The sequence below is a fragment of the Dama dama genome, chromosome 16 (assembly GCF_033118175.1).
Source record: "Dama dama isolate Ldn47 chromosome 16, ASM3311817v1, whole genome shotgun sequence".
In the NCBI taxonomy this organism is placed as follows: Eukaryota; Metazoa; Chordata; class Mammalia; order Artiodactyla; family Cervidae; genus Dama; species Dama dama.
In genome coordinates, this window is record NC_083696.1 from 32,085,527 (window position 1) to 32,109,918 (window position 24,392).

The 24,392-nt window shown below is 40.0% G+C and overlaps 1 protein-coding gene and 1 pseudogene across 2 annotated transcripts in view; both read left to right on the forward strand.

Annotated features, from left to right (window-relative positions):
• The first annotated feature begins 3,200 nt into the window (after positions 1-3,200).
• LOC133071500 (U4 spliceosomal RNA) lies at positions 3,201-3,279 on the forward strand (annotated as a pseudogene).
• Positions 3,280-8,025: 4,746 nt separating this feature from the next.
• The window catches only part of AGTPBP1 (ATP/GTP binding carboxypeptidase 1), a 180,513-nt gene continuing 164,146 nt past the window's right edge, over positions 8,026-24,392 (forward strand). The window contains exon 1 of one of the 2 annotated variants that reach the window (XM_061163732.1): positions 8,026-8,225. The gene's annotated coding sequence lies outside the window, so the exon portion shown is untranslated. Of the gene's footprint in view, positions 8,226-8,400; positions 8,422-24,392 lie in introns of those variants that run through there. The other variant, XM_061163733.1, reaches the window with a different exon arrangement.

Sequence of the window (24,392 nt, forward strand, 5' to 3'; positions counted from 1 at the left end):
TCAAAGGCATCAATTCTTTGGTGCTCAACCTTCTTTATGGTCCAACTCTTATATTCATAGATGACTACAGAAAAACCATAGCTTTGATTAGACAGATTATATATATATATATATACACACACACATAGACCTTTGACTATATGGACTAGATAGACGGGGTGCACATCAAAGGAATGATTTCAGTAAGTCCAGACTCTTGCACCTTCCCATACATAGAAAAGCACTAAATTCCTCAACTTGAGATATTTAGTTTTCTTTTTCTTTTTTGATATTTAGATATTTAGTTTTCTTTACTTAACAGTAATCTTTTGATGTTCCCTCTACATAATTTTTGTTGCAAAAACTCCTACATATCCTGGCTCACCACCCTCCCCACCGCTGGCCCTTTTGGAGCAGTCACTCAGAGTGATCTGAGAATCTTTGGACTTCGGTCCTCAGAATGTTTGCTGAATAAAACATAATTCTCAACTTTTAGGTTGTGCATTTTTTTTTCAGTTGACACTAGGTAATACTTCCTAGGAAGGGAATAGAAATATTTCACAGTGCTTATGATTCTGCACAAGATGGTAAACTTACATGACTTTGCAAAAAATTAAACCAGGAGGTACCTTATCCTGGAGAGCAGAACTGGTCATGCAGGTCCACGGTGTGAACAATCAGGATGTATGGATAATAAACAGAAAAAGGAACTAACTCAGTTATTTGTTCTGGTTCAACAAGTTATTTGTTTCTGTGGCTGTATGAATACAACATTGATTAAAAATTGTCCATCTCATTTCCAGGAAGAAACAGCAGGATGATTCATAAGGGAAGAAAAGTATTAAATCATCATCAGACCAAAGAGATTTGTCAGAATTTGTCAGAAATTTTGTCAGAATCACTGCTGTCAATAAATAGTGAAACTTTCAGAATTTGCTTGTCCTCTGAATAAAAGCAGAAAAAACGAACATATGACAAATAGATTTACCTTTGGCAGAAACCATCCAGAGATGGTTGTAAATGTGTGACTATCAGAGATTCAAGAAACCTCTAAATTTTATCAAGCTGATCAGTGCAAATTATCCAGACAGGAACATTGCCAAAGAAAGCTCTGGTCTCCTGAACTGCATTGTAACCCAAACGAGTGAAAAACAGAGAAGAAACAGCAGGTTGTGTTTTGCACGGAGTCCATGTATAGCAGTGTTTTCCCGAAGCTGGCAGTGTAGCTTTTACAGAGCCGATTGTTAAGTATTCAAGTAAATTCCATTGGTCTTAAAATCAGCCATGGTGAAAGTGGTTATACCACAGAAATTGGCAGTTGCTATAGAACATGGATTTGGGTTTGCTAGTTTTGTTTAGTGTTCATAGAGTTGGTTTACCCATCCACCACTGTCTAGCTCTCCTGAAGGCAAAGAGAGCCTGTCAGGAAAACATAAATTTGCATCTCTCAGTGAGGCATGTATTGTGGGGACCTGGGATAGCTCACCAGACATTTCCCAGAACTAGGACGGAATATTACTCCAAGTCTCTTTGCTTCACGTCCATGCTCACTAAGCAACCTTCTGCTTATTTATTTTGCCCTAGTAGATAGACTGGTGTCAGAAGGAGTTCCTTCAAGTCTTGGGGATTCTAAGGAACCATCCTGGAGGACATCTGGGGAAAGGAGGTGAAGATCATGCCAGGCTGAGCAGGTCTTTCAACTTCAATCAGAGCAGTTTCACTTTCTCTGTTTTACATACTGGTCATACATACACAATCCAAAACAAAACAGTTGCTTGGAGAAAGCATACCACCATTAAAAAAAAAAAAGCCTTCAGAAATAGTAGGCCAGAGTACTCTGTTCGCCAGAAAAGCACATCCCTTATTAAAGCTAATTTATTTTTCTGGATATAATCCAGTTACTTGTGAGTTTATATGTGTGCTGTTGATTCTGTCATGTTCAACTCTGTGCGACCCCATGGAATGTAGCTCGCTAGGTTCCTCTATCCATGGGGATTCTCCAGGCGAGAATACTGGAATGGGTTGCTGTGCCCTCCTCAGTGGGATCCTCCTGACCCAGGGATCAAACCCACATCTCTCACGTCTCCTGCACTGGCAGGTGGGTTGTGGGTTCTTTACTACTAGTACCACCTGGGGGGCCCACTTGTGAGATTATTTAACCTTAAGTAGCTTCCTATTAACTGATAAGGTTGTGATGCACCAACTGAAAATCAAATTTCTTGACTTCTCATGTTGAAGACCAGACTCGTTGTGAAGAAATGCCCTTCTGAGATTTTGATCAGGGTCAGTCTGCTGTCCTCTCCAACAGCCCTCTCTTGCATGGGGCAACTTTCTCTTTTCTACAAGGAAACTGGAAAATGTAGTCAATCAGGTGAGCTGAACTTAAGTCATTGAAAGTTTCTGTCTTTGGCTCCTCTTCTGATTACAAAAGTGACCTTATGTCCTTTAAATTATTTTAGGAAAAGCAAAAAGAAGAAATTTTTTTTTAGGAAAGCAAAAAGAAGAAAATGAGAATCACTTTATCTACCACCCAAAGACACTCACTATTACTTCTGGTGTATATTCTAATAATTTATACAAACACATATGTTCACCCACATACACATGACTTTTTTAAGAGGAGTTTTTAAACTTTGAGCTTGCAGTGTAATGACATTTGACTGGTTCTCATCATAGTTTCTGTATCTGTTAATGTATGGATACAGGTTGATCACTACATAAAAGCCTTTTCTCTATATAAAATTCTAAATAAAAGGTAATATAAAAAGTTCAAATTAAAAAAAATCAAGTAGTTATTTTAGTAGGTAGTACATACAGTATAATCTAAAAGCGTAATATCAGTTCAGTTCGGTTCAGTCGCTCAGTTGTGTCTGACTCTTTGTGACCTCATGACTGCAGCATGCCAGGCTTTCCTGTCCATCACCAACTCCCGGAGCCTGCTCAAACTCATGTCCATCAAGTTGGTGATGATGTTCAACCATCTCATCTTCTGTCGTCCCCTTCTCCTCCCACCTTCAATCTTTCCCAGCGGCAGGGTCTTTTCCAATGAGTCAGTTCTTCGCATCAGGTAGCCAAAGTATTGGCGTTTCAGCTTCAGCATCAGTCCTTCCAATGACTATTCAGGACTGATCTCCTTTAGGATGGACTGCTTGGATCTCCTTGCAGTCCAAGGGACTCTCAAGAGTCTTCTCCAACACCACAGTTCAAAAGCATCAGTTGTAAGCTTTGTGCAGTGGCAGTATCATAGCCAATGAGGTTTATCTGAGGGGTGATTATTGTTAATTGAAAACAAAAGCATCAGTTGTTTGGTGCTTAGCTTTCTTTATAGTCCAACTCTCACATCCATACATGACCACTGGAAAAACCATAGCCTTGACTAGATACACCTTTGTTGGCTAAGCAGTATCTCTGCTTTTTAATATGCTATCTAGGTTGGTCATAACTTTTCTTCCAAGGAGGAAGCATCTTTTAATTTCATGGCTGCCAGTCACCATCTGCAGTGATTTTGGAGCCCCAAAAAATAGTCTGTCATTGTAATTTCTACTGTTTCCCCATCTATTTGCCATGAAGTGATGGGACAAGATGCCATGATGTTTGTTTTCTGAGTGTTGAGCTTTAAGCCAACTTTTCCACTCTCTTCTTTTATTTTTATCAAGAGGTTCTTTAGTTCTTCTTCGCTTTCTGCCATAAGGGTGGTGTCACCTGTATATCTGAGGTTATTGATATTTCTCCCAGCAATCTTGATTCCAGCTTGTCCTCCATCCAGCCCAGCGTTTCTCATGATGTCCTCTGGATATAAGTTAAATAAGTAGGGTGACAATATACAGCCTTGCATACTCCTTTCCCTATTTGGAACCAGTCTGTTGGTCCATGTCCAGTTCTAACTGTTGCTTTCTGATCTGCATACAGATTTCTCAAGAGGCAGGTCAGGTGGTCTGGTATTCCCATCTCTTTCAGAATTTTCCACAGTTTGTTGTGATCCACAAAGTCAAAGGCTTTGGCATAGTCAATAAAGTAGAAGTAGATGTTTTTCTGGAACTCTCTTGCTTTTTCTATGATCCAGCGAATGTTGGCAATTTGATCTCTGGTTCCTCTGCCTTTTCTAAATCCAGCTTGAATATCTGGAAGTTCACGGTTCACGTATTGCTGAAGCCTCGCTTGGAGAATTTTGAGCATTACTTTATTAGCATGTGAGATGAGTGCAACTGTGCAGTAGTTTGAGCATTCTTTGGCATTGCCTTTCTTTGGGGTTGGAATGAAAACTGACCTTTTCCAGTCCTGTGGCCACTGCTGAGTTTTCCAAATTTGCTGGCATACTGAGTGCAGCACTTTCACAGCATCATCTTTTAGGATTTGAAACAGCTCAGCTGAAATTCCATCACCTCCACTAGCTTTGTTAATAGTGATGCTTCCTGTGGCCCACTTGACTTTGCATTCCAGGATGTGTGGCTCTAGGTGAGTGATCATACCATTGTGATTATCTGCATTGTGAAGATCTTTTTTGTATAGTTTTTCCATGTATTCTTGCCACCTCTTCTTAGTATCTTCTGCTTCTGTTAGGTCCATATCATTTTTGCCCTTAATTGCTCCCATCTTTGTATGAAATGTTCCCTTGATATTTCTAATTTTCTTGAAGAGAGCCCTAATCTTTCCCATTCTAGTTTTTTCCTCTATTTCTTTACATTGATCACTGAGGAAGGCTTTCTAATCTCTCCTTGCTATTCTTTGGAACTCTGCATTCAAATGGGTATCTTTTCTTTTCTCCTTTGCTTTTTGCTTCTCTTCTTTTCACAGCTGTTTGTAAGGCCTCCTCAGACAACCATTTTGCCTTTTTGCATTTCTTTTTCTTGGGGATGGTCTTGATCCTTGCCTCCTGTACAATGTCACAAACCTCCGTCCATAATTCTTCAGGCACTCTGTCTATCATATCTAATTCCTTCAATTTGTTTCTCACTTCCACTGTATAATTGTAAGGGATTTGATTTAGGTCATACCTGAATGGTCTAGTGGTTTTCCTTATTTTCTTCAGTTTAAGTCTGAATTTGGCAATAAGGAGTTTACGATCTGAGCCACAGTCAGCTCCTGGTCTTGTTTTTGCTGACTGTATACAGCTTCTCCATCTTTGGCTGCAAAGAATATAGTCAACCTGATTTTGACTATTTGATTTGATTGATTGACCTTCTGGTGATGTCCATGTGTAGGGAAACCTTTTGATTTGATACAGAATAGCTTTTGGGTATTTTGTTGAGTGTTATTATTTGTTTAACTCCACAGACTATTTCAGGAGGACTGCGTCTGGCACATAGGAGGTGCTCAATAAATTGATGACTGTTGAATGATATTGAACAGTTATAACAATCCTATAGAGGAGCAGTCTCCAGTCTTTTTGGCACCAGGGATTGGTCTCGTGGAAGACAATTTTCCCACAGATGGGGGGAGGGTGGGTGGGAAGGGAAGAGGTTCAGGTGGTAATGCCAGGGATGGGGAGCAACAGGGGCCAGCAGATAGAGTTTCCCTCACTTGCTTGACACTCACCTCCTGCTGTGTGGCCTGGTTCCTAACAGGCCTCAGACTGGTACCTGTTTGAGACCTGTGTGTTGGGGACCCCTGAGATTGAGGTTGCAGCTCCAGAAGACTGGATATGTTTCAGAAACTTCATAACTGAGCTTGTGCATCTAGCATTTATGGTTTCAGATGGAAATGACTATACTTTTGAGAGAAATACTATTTTCTAAACCTTAAGGCTATACAGTTTCATTATAAAGTTTATTGCACTTTGTATGTTTATCTGAGATAGTTGGGCTCCATGCTCACCTTTCTTTCCCAGTCTAGTCCAAAGTTAAAATAATCAAACATTTATTGAATACCTACAACACATAGACTGGGCTTCCCTGGTGGCTTTGTGGTAGAGAACCCACCTGCGACTGCAGAAGACACGGGTTGGATCCCTGAGTCGGGAAAATCCTCTGGAGAAGGAAATGGTAACCCACTCCAGTGTTCTTGCCTGGAAAATCCCATGAACAGAGGTGTCTGGTGGGATACCATCCATGGGTCTCAAAAGAGCTGCACATGACTTAGCAACTAAACAACAAGGCATGAGCTAGACTGATCTGAATAGTATCATTGAATATGATCTATGGTCAGTCTCTGGTCTACATCACAATTACAGACCTTTTTTTATATCATAATAGGTCGTGTTGAGAAAGCTGGGGGACCAACAGGGATTGGTTCTGCTTTTTACTTACTTGTGTGGGTTAATATACTGGGTCTCTCTCCTGGCCATTAAACAATATGAATGACATTTTGTTAAAGTTGAATGCTAATTCCACAAAACACACTTTCACATTTATATCTATACCTTTTTAGGTATGTGCATGCTAAGTGGGCATGCTAAGCCACTTTAGGCATGTCTGACTCTTTGTGACCCCCATGGATTGTAGCCTGCCAGGCTTCTCTGTCCATGGCATGCTTCAGGCGAGAATACTGGAGTGGGTTGCCATCCCCTCCTACAGGGGATCTTCCCCATTCATTGATCAAACCCATGTCTCTTATGTCTCCTGCATTGGCAGGTGGGTTCTTTACCACTAGTGCCAACGGAGAAGCCCATACCTTTTTACATTGCAGGTTAATTCATTGAGGAAGATGTTCTTTATAAGTTTTATGTATACCACATATATTTAATTTTTGTGAAGTGTTAAATATTTAGATAATTAGGTGTTTTCAGATAACGCTTTTCAGGCTGGGTGGTTTCGGGTGGTAATTGTTTTAAAATTATTTAAAGTACTGTAACCTACCTTTGGTGCTCACAGTCAAGGAAACTCACAGGATTTAGTTAAAATATTAGTCTCTTGTTTATCCGAGTAAGACACTTGCCAAGGGCAAACTGCAGGATGTACCTCGGATTACCTTCTGAATGGCCTTCACACCTGCTTACTTTCTTTTAAACAGGATGATAAGAAAACAAAACAAAACAAAACCTTAGAGCTCTCAATTTATTTCCCTATCTGGTTGTAACAACCTTACCAGCTACTATAAACAGCAGCAAAGATGATCCATGCTCTTGAAAAAAAGTAAATGTCAGTATTTATTAGGAATATATTACAGTGCATTTACATGCAGTCAAAACAGAAGGGAGTATATTAGTATTTTAATCTGTCTGACACATTACTTTGGCTCAGATAAAACATTCCATCTCTGCCTTCAGCGGCTAATTTAGCATTACCACTTTTGAGACTTATGTACGCACGTTACAAAAAAAGCAAAAAATAAATCAGCACGCTATTTTGCTCGTTGCAGCGCTAGATACCCGATTTATGGAGGCATTGCCACAAGGTGAAATTTCATTGTTTCTGGGAGCTCAGTTGTGATAGCTGCTTGTCTTTACCATCTTAACGTGAGCTCTGAGGTCAGGAAAAGGCTAAATTTTACCGCGGTCCTCAGGGTCCAATGCGACCTCACATGGGTCCGAGAGTTAAGAACCGCTGACCCGGCGCCGCAAAACCCTCCGAAGAGGGTGGGGGTGGGCTCCAGCTTAGTTTTGGGAAAAAGCGGAGGCTCTCATTGGGAGCGTACAGGAAGGTGACTTTCGGGACATGGACAGCCGCGCTGAGACCCATTTGATTGGGAGGGCAGCAGCTGCAGGGCACAACAGCCGGCGTGAACAACGCCCGCTCCAAGATCCCGCCTCGGTCTCCCCCGCCCCGAAACAACGCGGCGCGCTCCCCGCCCTCGCCCTGCGCGCTCCCTTCGTCCTGCCGCTGCGCGCGCTCCCTTCGTCCTGCCCCTGCGCGCGCTCCCTTCGTCCTGCCCCTGCGCGCGCTCCCTTCGTCCTGCCCCTGCGCGCACTCCCACCGTCCTCACGCGCGCTCCCCAACGCGCCCCCCGCCGCGGCTCCCGCCCGCGCTCACCCCGCCCTCTCCGCGGAGCGCGCTCACCCGGCCCGCGCGCACGCGCGCCCCGCCCTCCCTCCCGCCCGGCGCGCGCGAGCCGGCGGGCCGAGGAGTGCGGTGGGCGGGGCGCCGCGCTGACGTTGCCTGGGATGCGGGCAGGTTCCGCCGCCGCCGCCGCCGCCGCCACTTCCACCTCCTTCTCCTCCTCCTCGCCTGCCACCCGGGTTTGTATGAAAACACCCGGCGGCGGGCGGCGAGGTATCCGCGGTGCGCCGGGAGAGCAGACGCCCGCGCTGCCGACGCCGAGCCGGGTGCTGCGGCTCTGCCTAGTTCCTGCCAGCGCCCAATCCTGAGCCGGTGAGCGCCCCGCCGCCGCCGCCGCCGCCCGCGCGTCCTGGCCGGCAGCCCCTCGGCGGCGGCTAATCCGCCAGCCAGCCACCACCACTTCGCTCTCCCCGGCCGCGGTGCCTTGGGGGCGGGAGAATCTAGCAAGGAGCGACCCCCGGCCCTCCTCGGTCTGCGCCCTGCTACCTCTGGGCCCCTTACCTGACAGGTTGTGTAACCCGTGTCTTTCTGGGGTGGACCGGGTCTGGAAGGAAATCCCTGATGGGTGGGGGCTTTGGCCGATTTCTGGAAAACGCCCCACCCCGCCCCCACCCATGGTCAGTCGGTCGTCCCCTCTCCAGCCCTCGCGGAGGGTCCCCGGTGAGGTCTCCGAGCACAGGCAGCCCCCTGCCCTGCTCTTCCTTTCTCTCGGCGGTGACCGCGGTGCAGCGCGGAGCTGAGCGGTGCGGAGGGGCGGTGGGCAGGGGCCGGGCGCGCGCCCTGCCTCCGCACCCACCCAGCTCTGACCCCCTAAGTGCACCCGGCTTCAAGGTGGGTGGTGGTGTGAAGACGGCGACGGCCGAGCTGGCTTCCTCTCTATGGTCGACTTGACCCGAAGTGTGTTCTGTGCATACAACTTGTCGCCTTGTGGGTTTGATTTGGACATGAAGGAGCTTGCCCTCGATGACAGTGCAGAGTTTCCCTCCAGCCTTCCTTCCTGAGTTGCGGGTTCTTCGTGCGAGGGTGCGGGGGCACCTGCAACCCCAAGCAAAGGCTTGCTGGGCTCCACGGTGGTTACCCTCCGGCGCCTTTAAGTCTCTTAATGTACCAGTGCAGGTTTGAGTCGGTCGGTTTCCTTTCCTGGGCATTTATCCATCTTAGAATAGAGTTTTACACATCGTTGTGAATCTTGATAACATAAAGCTTGTTTCTTTTTTAAGATAGCTTCCTCAAGTGCCTGCAGGTCTAGCACTGCTGATGACTTAATATGTTTGAAGACTCAGAAATTTTCTGTGGCACTGTTAATTCTGCGTGGGTTTGTTTTTTTTTTCTTCTTACTTTCAGGTATTCAAAATTGTAATAGTATTTATGATGTACGTTTGTAGCAGTGTCTGATGTAGTTCGTACAGTTTGTGGGTAGAAAGGACTTTTAACTGTCTGCTGGGTCACTCATTTTCACTTACCATTTATGTCTTTCTTGGAATCTTTGTGTGAATCGAGTTATCTCTTTCTTTGTTATCCTCTGAATTCGTTTTATATGTTGTCTTTTTTTTTTTTTTTATCCCTGAGAAAACCAGAAAGTTATTTTTGTAATTGTATTGTGGAATGTTTTCAGTTCAGTAGGCCAAAAAAATAGTAGTTTATTTAAGGCACTTTGTATGGTACATATTTTAAAACGCGTGCCAAGTGTTAAAACTAAACAAAAACTCTGAAATATCTCTTAAGTATTTTTTTCTGTAATTACTGTGAGATAGTTAGCAGTGCTTATCCACTTCTTATTCCTTATTCTTAAGGCTGATTTGTAACATGACTTATTCTGCTTCCCTTTCCACTTTGCTTGATTTAATTTCTACAGTGAAGTTCTAGGTTCATTTTTAATGACCTAAAAACTCTGCCTTGAGTTGCTTCAACACATATTTGGAACTGCCTTCTCACTCTGAACACTGAAATGAAAGGCGTAGACATAGAGCTACCCTTGTAATTAGCCACATCGCAAAACATTTAGATGTATAGTGTAATTTGAACTTTTGTAAAAGCAGTTTTTATAAAGCTCTATCAATTGATTTGAATTGAGGCATTATTCTCTTTGGAATAGTCTAGTTAGATTCTTACATAATAATGGTTTTATCTTCAGTTGCAGAAGGCAAAGAGGACCAAGACTTGTGAAATTATCTAACTTATATTCTGTATTTTGAACTAAAGAAAAATGTCCTCCACAGTTTTACCTTCCAAAATCTACTTTTCTTGCCTGAGGTCCTCTGGTACGTGGATGTTGAACAGCACCCGCAGAGTAATGGATGAACCTGTCAGAGGGCTCTCTGCAATTGGAAGCTTCTCTTAGGCAGTATGAACAACAGAAATGGTCTGCAGTGGACATTGACTTTAAACTTTATGTATTATTGTTGGTTACTTGCCTGTGTGTACTGTAGTGTAGTGGCTAAGGGGCTGGGCCTCAGAGTCAGACAGGCTGGATTTAAATCCTGGCTTTGCTTTGGGCAAGTTATTTATCTTCTTTGTGCTTAAGTTTTCTCAACTCCAAAAATGGGGATAATTATGGTGTATACTCTTAAGATGATCTTGAATGTTAAGTGCTTAGCCCACAGTGCCTGGCACATAGAAAATGCTCAGTAAATATTATTATTGCTTCTGTGTTTCCTCAGCACAGGGGATGTAGTAGCCGAAAAGGGGCTTTGGGCTGATCGAGTCCTGTTATTCCAGGTTAATCCCACTAAGACCCATTTGCTCTTTTGGGGCTGAGAGCTTACTGTCCTGTCTTGGAAGCGTGTAATTTAGTTTAAAATAGAACAGCTAGACCCTGAGCTGGGTGTCCTGAGATGCTGCTGGAGAGTGACTGAAGTATCCGTTTGTCCCTTCTGACAGGACCTTGGATTGTCTCCCTCACGGTGCTATTTTAATCATCTGTTTTTGAGTTTGTGACTGCGTGTTTCTTTGGCTGTCATATGCAGCTATCAAAAATATTATTTATCAAATGGATATATTTATGTGTCTGTCTGATCAAGATATTGCATTATGTTTCCAGGATATACAAAATCACTTTGATCTAAGCATTCTTCTTTTTTTTTAATATTCTTATTGATGTTACATGGAATGAGGTTAATTTTGATTTGCCATTGTGTCCCTTTTCAGTTTTCATGTAATCTCTTCTAGGAAAACTAAAAAAATAAAAGAAAAAGTACTTCTTGTTCTTTTTGTTTTGCAGGGATCTGATATTAATACTCTGTTCTTTAAATCAGATGTTTTCAAATGTTTTGTTTCAGGACTCTTTTATATTCTTAAAAAATTATTGAGCACATAGAGAGCTTTTGTGGGTTATATCTGTCTATATTATATTATAAATTAAAGCAGAGATATAACTTATTATTAATTCACTTTAAATGAACAGTATAAACCCATTACATGTTAATATAAACTTTTTTTTTCTTTTAGTAAAAGATGACTGTTTTTTAAGAACAAAGGAGTGAGAAGACTGGCATTTTAGATTTTTGTAAATCTCTAATGTCTGGTTTAATAGAAATAGCAGGATTCTCATATATGCTTCTACATTCAGTGTATTGCAGTAGGTTGTTTGGGTTGAAGTATATATACAGAGAGAAATCCAGCCTCACACTGTTAATGGTTGAAAAAGGGAGGGATATTTTGATAACCTCCAAGGAATTATGGATCTATTTTATTGGTGTGTGTGTGTGTGTGTGTGTGTGCATGCGTGTGCGCGCACTCACTCAGTTGTGTCCGGCTCTTTGCAACCCCAAAGACTGTAGCCCTCCAGGCTCCTCAGTCCATGGGATTGCCTAGGCAAGACTGGGTTGCCATTTCTTCCTGCAGGGGATCTTCCTGACCCAGGGACTGAACCTGCGGAACCAGCGACTCCTGTGTCTCCTGCATTGGCCAGTGGATTTTTTTTTACCATTGAGCCACTTGGAAAGCCCTATATTTGGTTGTTAACTACATAAAGACTCAGCATATAACAGTGTTTAGTAAATTATGTAGAAGTTTGAAATGAACCTTCTCGAAACTTGCCACTTTTGCATGATTGATTATTTTGAGCAGTTGAGACCCTGTGGGTTCTAGAAAACTGCCCCTTTTTAACCACCTAGAAGAGTTTAAATTGGGGAGTTTTCTCAGAAAAAAAAGTTATTACCAGAGATGAATTTTTTCCTAGTGGCCCCATTGTGAAACATCTGCTCTGCTACTTACTGTCCTGTGAATGATCCTCCTGTTCTTGGAAGCCCCAGGCCCCTGTCCCTTCCTGTAGCTCAGGCTGACATTTACACTGCATTTTACCTTTCTATCTTTGAATCTCTCATGTATGTAGGGTGTCTGGCCCATCTTATGTATGGAATTCCCGTACATATGAAATTAAATTTGATTTTCTCTTGTTAATCTGTCTTGTGCCAGTTTAATTTTTAGGCTAGCCAGAAGAACCTAGAAAAGTAAAGGAAAGTTTACCTTCTCTCTGACAGTTGCAGTCTGAAATCTGAAATCATATCAGTGGACTTTTGAATAACATTATGTTAAAATCCATTGGTTTGAACATAGAGTGGATCATAAGCCTATGCCTGACTGTATAACATCATGCCTTGGTCATTTGTCAATATTGGTTCAGTAAGTTACTTTTCATTGTAAGCTATTAAAATATCACATTTGTTGATATCACCCATTCCGTCAGAAACAAGTTATTGGGAAGCTGTCCCTGTTGTGACATGATGATGGATATGAGTTTTCCAGAAATCTGATTTTTGCTTGAAAATTCAAATTTTATCATTGGCAAAAATAAGATTGCCAGTTGTTGCCTAAAGTGACAAGAAGACTTCCTTCATTTCTGAGAAAACCTCTGCCAAAACACCTAAGATATTCTTTTAAGTAGAGATGGTGTTTAATGAAAAATGCTAGCTTAAGTTCTCAATAACCTCAGATATGCAGATGACATCACCCTTATGGCAGAAAGCGAAGAAGAACTAAAGAGCCTCTTGATGCAAGTGAAAGAGGAGAGTGAAAAAGTTGTCTTAAAGCTCAACATTCAGAAAACTAAGATCATGGCATCTGGTCCCATCACTTCATGGCAAATAGGTGGGGAAATAGTGGAAACAGTGGCTGACTTTATTTTGGGGGGCTTCAGAATCACTGCAGTTGGTGACTGCAGCCATGAAATTAAAAGACGCTTCTTCCTTGGAAGAAAAGTTATGATCAACCTAGACAGCATATTAAAAAGCAGAGACATTACTTAGCCAACAAAGGTCCGACTAGTCAAAACTATGGTTTTTCCAGTAGTCACGTATGGATGTGAAAGTTGGACTATAAAGAAAGCTGAGAGCCTAAGAATTGATGCTTTTGAACTGTGGTGTTGGAGAACACCCTTGAGAGTCCCTTGGACTACAAGGAGATCCACCCAGTCCATCCTAAAGGAGATCAGTCCTGGGTGTTCATTGGAAGGACTGATGTTGAAGCTGAAACTCCAACACTTTGGCCACCTGATGTGAAGAACTGACTCCTTTGAAAAGACCCTGATGCTGGGAAAGATTGAAGGCAGGAGGAGAAGGGGACGACAGAGGATGAGATGGTTGGATGGCATCACCGACTCAATGAACATGAGTTTGTGTAAACTCTGGGAGTTGGTGATGGACAGGGAAGCCTGGCATGCTGCAGTTCATGGGGTCGCAAAGAGTCAGACACGACTGAACTGAACTAACTGAAGCTCTCAATTTAGTTACACAAGCACTTTTCCTTGAGAAAGCCATCAAGTGTTACGATTCAGTATATAGCAAGAAATACCTCGTGCATGCTTACCATTTTTCACACAGAACATTAAAAGAGTGTATGTGCAAGGGCCAAGGTTGAATACAGTTAATATTTACTATTTCAGGGACATTCTGAAGTGGAAAAAGCCGTTTTTTTAAAAAAAAAATAAGTGCTGGTGCTTGATGGTGAAAACATAAATCACTAATAGCTTTAATAATAACCCTCATAATTTGTCCCAAAATGCCAGAAATTTTACACATCATTGCTTTTGCACTATTAGTGTAAATGCTCATATAATTAAAAAGGATAATAATGTTTTAGTATTATGATAAAGATAGTTTTGACCTTATGGGCCCCCTGAAAGGGTGTTGAGAGCCCAGAGTTCCACAGACCACACTTTGAGGACTTCTGGTATAAATCATAGAAGATTCCTACCAGACTGATTGGGAAGGGAAGTGGTAGTGACTGTTTCTAATCTGTTTTTGTTTTAGACTTTTTGGATCCCTGTGAAGGCCTTTTTAGGCTTTCCTAGTGGCTCAGTGGTGAAGCCAGTCTCCTGTCAATTCAGGAGATATTGGTTTGATCCTTGGGTCAGGAAGATCCCCTGGAGAAGGAAATGGCAATTCACTCCAGTTTTCTTGCCTGGGAAATCCCATGGCCAGAGGAGCCTGGCGGGCTACAATCCATGGGGTTGCAAAAGTTGGACATGACTTAGCTGCTAAACAACAACAACAAAGGCCTTTTTAAAAAAAAAAAAAAAATTAAGCACAGTAAAGGTTATTCACAGAAAGTTGAGAGGTTTCTTAGCATTTTAGTCAAGCGCTGATACAAGGGGGCTATATTATTAGTGTTCTGAAATTAGATTGTCTAAAAACAAAGATTTGGTACTACATTTCCACATAAATATTCAAATCTATTTTTTTTTTTTTTTATTTTACATATTAGACAAATATAGTGAGGGCACAGTATGGAAAGCTCACGTGACATCTAGTTCATAAGCTAGAAAAAAAAAGACCACTTAGCTCCCTTCTTAATCTCCTTTCATTTCTCATTTAATTCATGCTGAGGATAAACAGTCCTAAGGAGATGAGAGGCACTTGTGTCTTTGCCTCTCATCTTCCCTATGGGGAGAATTATTTACAGTTGTGATTATAAGGGTATAGATTACATTGGGAATAATAATAATAATGTCAATGAAAAATTTATGTTTGAATAATAATAATAATAATGAGAACACTGCCTACATATAATAGAGTTTAATGAATTAAAAAGAATACTATTTTGCCAAAAACTCTTGGGATTTATTAATTAACAGCTTCTTGTTGCATGTAGGCAGAACTAACCAATGGTGAATGTAAGATAGCTAACCTCCCTGAAGAGCTTCTCTCCTAATTTACAGAGTGAAAAAATTTGAATGCCACAAGATCTTTGAAGCTTGCTACAACTCTAGAGTTCTGGGATTTTTTTTCTTTGCCTTGAAAATGTCTCTTTCATCTGTTAACTTCATCCCATTAGTTTTAATTTTGTGTTTCCATTTGAAATTTATTTTTTCCAATTTTTAACATTACTGACTCATCCATATGTTTGGTCCATATTTTGATTTAAAAATTTATTTTTAAAAACTATGGTAAAATACATATAAAGTTCAGCATTTTTACCATTTTAGGCATACAGTTCCATGGCACTGAGTACATTCACATTGTTGTACATCCATTACCGCCACCCATTTCTAGAAATTTTCATCATGCAACACTTAACTGGATCCATTAAGTTATAACTGCCCATATCCTCCCATTCCACCTTCCCCTGGCAGCCAGCATTCTGCTTTTTCTCTCTATGAATTTGACTACTCTGTGTACCTTATATGAGTGGAATCATACTGTATTTGCTCTTTTGTGATTGGCGTATTTCTTTTAGCTTTATGTCTTCAAAATTCAGCTACACTGTGGTATCTGTCAGAATTTCCTTTCTTTTTAGTGCTAACATTCTACTGTATGTATATACCATATTTTGTTTATTTGTTCATCAGTGGATCCTTGGGTTGCTTCTACCTTTTGTTTATTGTGAAAAATGCTGCTGCTCTGTATTTGGGTGTGCAAATATTTCTTTGAGACTCTGCTTTTCGTTCTTTTAGGTACATACTCAGAAGTGGAATTGTTGGCTCATATGGTAATTTTAAATTTTAATTTTTTTTGAGGACTGACCATGCTGTTTCCACAGCAGCTGCATCATTTTACATTCACACCAATACCGACATTGTACAGAGGTTCAAATTTGTTTACATCCTTCTCAACACTTCTTATTTTATGTGAGTGGAATTTTTGCTTTTTTGCATAGTAGCCATCCTGGTGGGTGTGAGATGATATGTCATTATGACTTTGATTTGCGTTTTTGCTGCTTAATTCAGTTTGCTGGTGTTTTGTTGGGGATTTTTGAATCAGTGTTCAAAAGGAATATTGGTCTGTAGTTTTGTTGTAATGTCTTTTTGTGGCCGTGTTATCAGGGTGATACTAGCCTCAGAGTGAGTTAGAAAGTATACCCTCCACGGCAGCTTTTTGGGAAGGATTTGAGAAGCGTTGATGTTCTTTAAATGTTTGGTACAATTCACTAGTGAAGCCATCATGTCTGGGGCTTTTCTTTTTTGGGAGGTTTTTGATTACTAATTCAATCTCCTTAATATTTATGTGCCTATTCAAATTTTCTCTTTCTTTGTGACTCAGTTGGTTTCTAGAAATTTGTTGATTTTACCTAGGTTATCCACTTTATTGGTGTACAATTGTTCATATTACTCTCATTAAATCCTTTTTATTTCTGTAGGATCAGTAATGTTTCCACTTTGTGATTAGTAACTTGCTCTTTTTTTCTTAATTAATCTTGCTAAAATTTTGTGAATTTCATTAATCTTTTGAAGAATCAACTTTTGTTTTTCTTGATTTTCTTCTATTCACTATTTCATTTATCTGTGCCCTCATCTTGATTGTTTTCTTTTTTTCTGCTGGTTTTGGATTTCTGCTTTTTCTAATTCCTTAAATTATAAGCTTAAGTTGTTGATCTGAAGTCTTTCTTATTTTTTATAATTTTATAAATTTCCCCCTTAGCACTACTTTCACTGTGTCTAATAGATTTTCATATGTTGTGTTTTTTGTTTTCATTTGTTTCTTAAATATTTCTAATTTCTCTTGTGATTTCTATTCTGACCCTTTGGTTGTTTAAGCGTATTCTTGGGACTTTCCTAGTGGTCAGGTGGTTGGGAAATCGCCTTCCAGTGCAGGGAACGCGGGTTCTGTCCCTGGTGGGGGAACTAAGGTCTCACATGCCTGTGTCAGAACCTCTGAGCTTGCATACTACACCTGCTGCAATGAAGACCTGACACAGTGGGTAAATACTAAAACAAGGAGTGTATGGTTTAATTTCCACAAATTTGGGAATTTTCTAGTTTTTCTTCTCTTCCTGATTTCTAAACTCATTCTGGTGTAGTTGGAAAAAATACTTTGTACAATTATCTGTCTTTTAAAATCTATTGAGACTTACTTTGTGGCCCGGCATATGGTGTATTTTGGAGAATGTCTCATTTGCACTTAAGAAGAATTTATCTGTTGTTAGGTAGAATGTTCTGTATATGTCTGTTATGTCTAGTTGGTTTATTGTGTTTTTCAAGTCCTCTGTTTTCTTATCTTCTGTCTGGCTGTTCTGTCCATTATTGAGAGTAGGGTATTGAAACTGCCAACTATTACAGATAATTCTGTGAGTTTTTGCTTCATCTGTTTTGGTGGTCTGTTATTAGGTACAGGAATGTTTATAATTGCTACATCTTCTTGCTCTTTTGTTCCTTTTCTTAATATATAGTGTTCTTCTTTGTCTCTTGTAACCTTTTTTGTTTTAAAGTCCATTTTGTTTTGTATTAGTAGAGCCATCCTTTTAGTTACTATTTGCATGGCATATCTTTTTCCATCCTTTTACTTTCAACCTGTTTTTTCCTTTGTAGCTAAAGTAAGTCTCTTGTAGGGGACATATAGGTGGATCATGTTTTTATTTTAATTTTTATTCATTTATTTCTTAGTTTTTTTGGCTGTGCCACATGTCATGTGGGATCTTAGTTCCCTGGCCAGGGATTGTACCTGTGCCACCTGCAGTGGGAGTGCAGAGTCTTAACAACAGGACCTGCAGGGAACTTCCTGGGTCGTGGTTTTAGAACCCATTTTTACTAATTGCTGCCTTTTGAGTAGAGAGTTTAATTCATTTACATTTAAAGTAATTATTCATAAGGAGGAACTTCTGTCATTTTACCATTTGTTTCTGAAGCCTTATAGCTTTCTGAGCCCCTCACGTCCTGTGTGTTTTGATTCCTATTTTGATGTTAATAGGAGAGGACTTAGGGCTGTGGTACTTTCCTTAAGCAAACAAACAGGAAGAAAGAAACAACACTTATACCATTTTAATGGTTTAGAGTCATAGGTTAGAGGCAAGGAAGATGTGTGTTTCAAGGTAAGAATTTTAATTTCATTCATCACCTATATGGACTTAGGAATTTTGGCACTTATTAAGTCTAAAACGAATCAGTTGGAATCAGTATTGAGGGAAGAGTTATTTTAAATATTAAGTAAACTAACTAAATTGAAGTATAGTAGGATTCTGTTCCTCCAACAATAACACCCTATTATTTGTGTTATAGTTAAAACATCATATAGCAGAACAAATTAGACCTTTATAAATGTCAGAGCATCTTTTGTGGAGTAGTGTGTGAAACTTCCAAAATCTTGTGTTTTTAAAGAGGATATATAATGAAGAAAGGTAAAAGGTGTAACCTTTTTATAGGTTTACTGTTATCCACAGGTTAAAGCGTTAACAAGCTAATCATCAAATGTCATATGTTTAAGGTAACCAAATGAAAATGTATACCATAATATTGTTGTTTAGAGTTAACATACACAGATGGACATGAGTTTGAGCAAGCTCGGGGAGTTGGTGATGGACAAGGAAGCTTGGTATGCTGTAGTCCCTGAGGTTGCAGAGAGTCAAGACATGACTGAGTGACTGAACTGAACATACATGGGCCATGTCCAGTGTATATGTTTCTCTCTTAATTTAAATGGTAATAATCTCTATCTTCCTAATGCTGGGCATATTACTCTTCTTTCCTTTAAACAGCAGATAGTATTTACCTTCTTCCTTTAAAGTTTCTTTTTCCTTTAATAAGGGTATGATCATATTTTTGGTGATATTAAATAATCATGATTTGCAGTTTTCCATCACATTGACATAGCTGGTGTGGGACAACAGCAGTAGCTCACTTATATTCTTGAAAAGTGATTTCTTCCTTTCAGATGATGAAACAATTAGTGCTGAAAAAAGATAATGCATTTGCAGCATACTTGTTTTCCCATTCCCCATGGTAGAACCAGCTACCCAGATCTTCTTTAACTGTAGTCTTTTCCTGTTGCCCACAACCTTTTCAACAAGAACAACTCTCTGGTATTTAAGGGAAAGGTTATTATTGTTAATTAGAGCAGTGTTTCTCAAGTGTTTTTTTTTTTTTTTTCTCAAATGTTTTAAATAGTGGAAACTTTTTGTCTAATGATATCTTGTGGGGAGATCCTTTAGTAATCAGGAGAGTAAAATAATGAAGTTGTTCTGGTTGAATGGGAACTGGACCAAGTTGTTTAAGCAAGGGAAGTCAAAGGGATCGTATTTCCTCAGATTGTTTTTAAAAGATTTAGATGGGGCTTTGAAGTGTGAACAGTATATGGTTCTTGGCATTTTTCTTTTTCTAGCAGTTTGACTTGAAATAAATTTAAAACCATGTGTATTGAGGTATTTATATAATTAGAACGTACAACTTTACCTTTGCTGTGTGTTAGAATTTCTTTTGTGGCATGTTTGTGGAATGAAAATGACAGCTTATGTGTGTGAACTTCTGGTGTGTGTGTGCACATGCTTATTGACTTGGCTGATGTGCACTTGGTTGGCAGACTTGGCTTGATTCCAGGCTTAAGCCAGTAGGAACTGAGGGCTTCAGGTTTTAGATTCTTTAGGCTCTGGAACTAGTTCTAGCTGATAGCAAAAGATCTGGAAAATCTCAAAAATTCGGAAGATCCAAACGTTTGTATGCATTTATTGAGCTATCAGATGCAAACTTGTTTGCTTTTCTTTCTATGTGGGCTATCTTGAGCAAGTTTAATCTTTCTTGTATGATTTTCTGCTGAGGCCAGATTCCCACATTTAATTCTAGTGTAAGCCACTTTTAAATATATAAAAGTCAACTTGTACAGACACTTTCCCCAATTTAGGGAGGTATATACTGTGGATTTTTATGTGACAGCATTGTGAAGCTTCCCACCTCTCCCCCAGACTTCTTTTGGGTATACTCAGAACACATCTCTCTTAGAGCCAGGTGGGTCTATAGTTTTGCTTTAGTGTAAAGGATATTGTATTCCATCATGGGAAGCAGGCACTGAGGTAGAGAGTGTAAGTCCCTAACCCTAATTTAGGAATGGTTGAATTATGAAAGTACCTGCAGGATTAAGTTTTTATTAATTATTTTTATTATAATGAATTTTTATTAAATTTTATTAATTATTAATTTAGTTATTTTATTAATGTAACAGTTTTTTTTTGAGATATAGCTCACTTACCATACAATTTCACCAAAGTATGCAATTCAGTGGATTTTAAAACATTCACAGAGTTGTGCAACCATTACCACCGTCAATTTTAGAATATTTTCATCACCCCCCCAGAAAAGCTCCGACACCCTTTTAGCCATTTCTTACACACCTCTTTCCATTTCTCATAGTCCTCGGTAACCACTAATCTACTTTCTATCTCTATAGATTTGCCTATCCTAAATATTTCATATAAATTGAATTATATAATTTTGTGATCTTTCTTGACTGGCTTCTTCCACTAAACATAAATATTTTCAAGATTCATCCAGGTAGCACATATAAGTACTTTGTTTATTTTTGTCACTGAATAATGTTACATTCTGGGGGTATACCACATTTTATTTATCCATCAGTTGATGGGCATTGGGTTGTTTCCATTTTTTTCTTTTAAATGAATAATGCTGCCATGAACATTTGTGTACAGGTGTTTGTATGGATGTAGTTTCATTTTTTTGGGTATGTACCAAAAGATGGAATAAGTGAGTCATTATGGCCACTTAATGTTTAGCTTTTTGAGGAACTGCTAGATTGTTTTCAAAGCAGCTGTTACCATTTTACATTCTTATCTGCAGTGTATGAGGGTTCTAGTTTCTCCACATCCTTGTTAACACTTGTCATTATCTGTGTTCTTTATTATTGACATTCTATTAGGTGTGAAGTGGTATCTCACTGTAGACTTAAGTTTTTTAAATAGTAGTTAGGCCTTACAGGAAAGATATTACTCTAATATTACAATTGAAGTATATAATAGGGAGACTTAGAAATATAATCTTCAGTAGCCATTCTTAGCAGGATAACCCTGGTGGCTCAGAGGTTAAAGCGCCTGCCTGCAATGTGGGAGACCTGGGTTCAATCCCTGGGTCGGGAAGATTCCCTGGAGAAGGAAATGGCAACCTACTCCAGTATTCTAGCCTGGAGAATCCCATAGATGGATTCTAGTAGGTGTGAAGTGGTATCTCACTGTAGACTTAAGTTTTTTTAAATAGTAGTTAGGCCTTACAGGAAAGGTAGTACTCTAATATTACAATTGAAGTATATAATGGCAGACTTAGAAATATAATCTTCAGTAACCATTCTTAACCCTGTCTATGTATAATTAGTATCACTTCCTGGATTAAAATAATGATGTCATGAGTATTGTATGATCCCCTATCCCCTAGCAAAAAATTCTTTATCAAAAGAGAAAACAGTGAAGACTCAGTTGCAGAGAACAGAATCCACTTGATATGACTTAAGCAGACATGATTTATTTACCATGGCATACTAAACAGCTTAAAAAATTATTGGTATGTATCAGTCTGGGTCCAGTCAAGAGATAAAAAGCATGTAGTAACTCAATAGGGAAAGAGTAAAGAATTATAGACCACTTGATCTTAGCCAAAAGTTTGAGAAGTGGTGCTGGGAGAACTGAACAGCTCTAACACCATACACAAAAATAAACTTGAAACGGATCAAAGACCTAAATGTAAGGCCAGACATTGTAAAACTCCTACAGGAAAACATAGGCAGGACAGAGGAAAACAGGCAAAACACTCATTGAAGAAATATCTTTTTTGATCTAATCACAGTCAGATAGTAGGTATTTTGTATCTTTTGGAAGAGGTGATCCTTCCTAAAATAATGAGAAATAAAAACAAAAATAAACAGGACCCAATTAAACATAAGAGCATCTGCACAGCAAAGGAAACCATAAACAAAGTGAAAAGACAACACATAGAATGGGAGAAAATATTTGCAAATGAAGTGACTGACAAGGGATTAATCTCCGAAATATGCAAATAGCTCATGCATCTCTATGTCCAAAAGACAAGCAACTCAAATCAAAAAGTGGGCAGAAGATCTGAGTAGACATTTCTCTGAAGAAGACATAACAGATGGCCAAAAAGCACATGAAAAGATGCTCAACATCACTAATTATCAGAGAATTGCAAATCAAAACTACATTGAGCTATTACCTCACACTAGTCAGAATGGCCATCATCAAAAAGTCTGTGGACAATAAATGCTGGAGTGGGTGTGGAGAAAAGGGAACCTTCCTACGTTGGTACAACCACTATGGAGAACAGTATGGAGGTTCCCTAAAAAACTAAAAATAGAACTATCATATGATCCGCTCCTGGGCGTCTATCCATAGAAAATCATCTTCTGAAATGATATATATGTCCCAGTGTTCTGTGCTGTTTACAATAGCCAGGACATGGAAGCAACCTAAATGTCCATCAACAGAGACTTGGATAAAGAAGATGTGGTACATATATACAAATGGAGTATTACTCAGCTGTAACAAAGAATGAAATGCCACTTGCAGCTACACGGATGAGCCCAGAGATTATCATGCTAAGTAAATCAGACAAAGACAAATATTGCATGATACTGCTTATATGTGGAATCTAAAAAAGGGTACAAGTGAACTTACTTATAAAACAGAAGTAGAGTCACAGATGTAGAAGACAAGCTTATGGTTCCCCCGGGGAGAAAGAGGAGGAGGGATCAATTGGGAGATTGAGATGGACATATATGCACTATTATATGTAAGAATATATGTAAAATGGGCTTCCCAGGTGATGCTAGTGGTAAAGAACCCACCTGCCAATAAAGGAGATGCAAGAGATGCGAGTTTGATCCCTGGGTTGAGATGATCCCTTGGAGGAGGACGTGACAACCCACTCCAGTATTCTTGCCTGGAGCATCCCATGGACAGAGGAGCCTGGTGGGCTATAAGTGTCCGTTAGGGTAGCAAAGAGTTGGACATGAGTGAAGCAACTTAGTATGTATATACATATATAAAATGGATAACTAATAAGGACCTACTGTATAGCGCAGAGAACTCTACTTGATACTCTGTAATGACCTATATGGGAAAAGAATCTGAAAAAAGAGTGGATATATGTATAACTGATTCACTTTCTTGTACAGCGGAAACTAACATTGAAAATCAACTATATTCCAATAAAAAGTTAAAAAAAGAAGTATTGAGTTTAACAGGGATAGGAGCAGTGAGGGGTTTACCAGTAAGAAGTCAAGATAACTGACAATACAGGACTAACTGATATAAAGAGCAGTTACCAATCATAGGGCTCACTGAAGTCTAGATGTTGTTCAAGTAGCTAAGGTGTGGCACTAGAAGGATTTGCTGGGCATGTGCCCTCTTGGGTGCCAGGGAAAGCTGTTCCTGGGGAGATGACTTGTCAGAGGCACTCTGCTGCAAAACTGCATAACCTCCTGTTGGAGAAGCCGCACTTGCTGCAGGAGACTGGTGCTGGAGAAGCTGTACTTGTCGGAGTGGGTCTTGGAGAAGCTAAGCCTACTGCAGCCAAGTGGGCATGCTGGAACCAGGAACAGAATCCTTTCCCCCTGCAGTCTTTCCAGTGCTCTCCTAACAAAGCTTAATATCTTGCCAGCTGGCAAAGAAATGAGTATTTTAAGTCATTCATCTGTTTTCACAGTACAGGCAAAAAGGGTGATTTTGGAGAGAAGGGGCAATAACTCAATAACTGGCACAGGTATTAAGTGCTTTGCAGAATTGTTTAGACATTTAAAGAAAGAGACTCAAGGAGCAAACCTCCAAAACCTGAGTTCTGCACACAACTGAGAAACTCAGGGAAGTATTGTCTTTTTGAGTAAGAGGCCTCTGGTCTAATTGTGCAATTGCCTCTAGATCTTTATTGCTGTCTTAAAACTGGAAAAATGTTGTGGTCAGGAGGCCATGGTAGTCAGGAATCGTCTTCTAATGCTTAACCAGCTCTAAAACCACACTGGACCTATTCTGGCCTGGACCAGTGCTGCCTACAAGAGACTGGACTAGCCTTTCCCAATTTTTATACCCTGGAGGATCCATGAGCTCATTTTCGGGTCTCAGCTTATAGCTGTGACATTAGTGTAAACAGAAAGTTTAGATGCAGTAATTGTCTGACTGTCTCCTCTTCACCTGCCTTCACTTTGTTGGTGAAGGAGGGATCACCTGTCCTAAACTGTGCCAGACAGCTGCTGCCTGATCGGGGGAGACGGACAGCAGGTTTTTAGTCATATGTACTCACAACCTAGGGGAATGGCACTT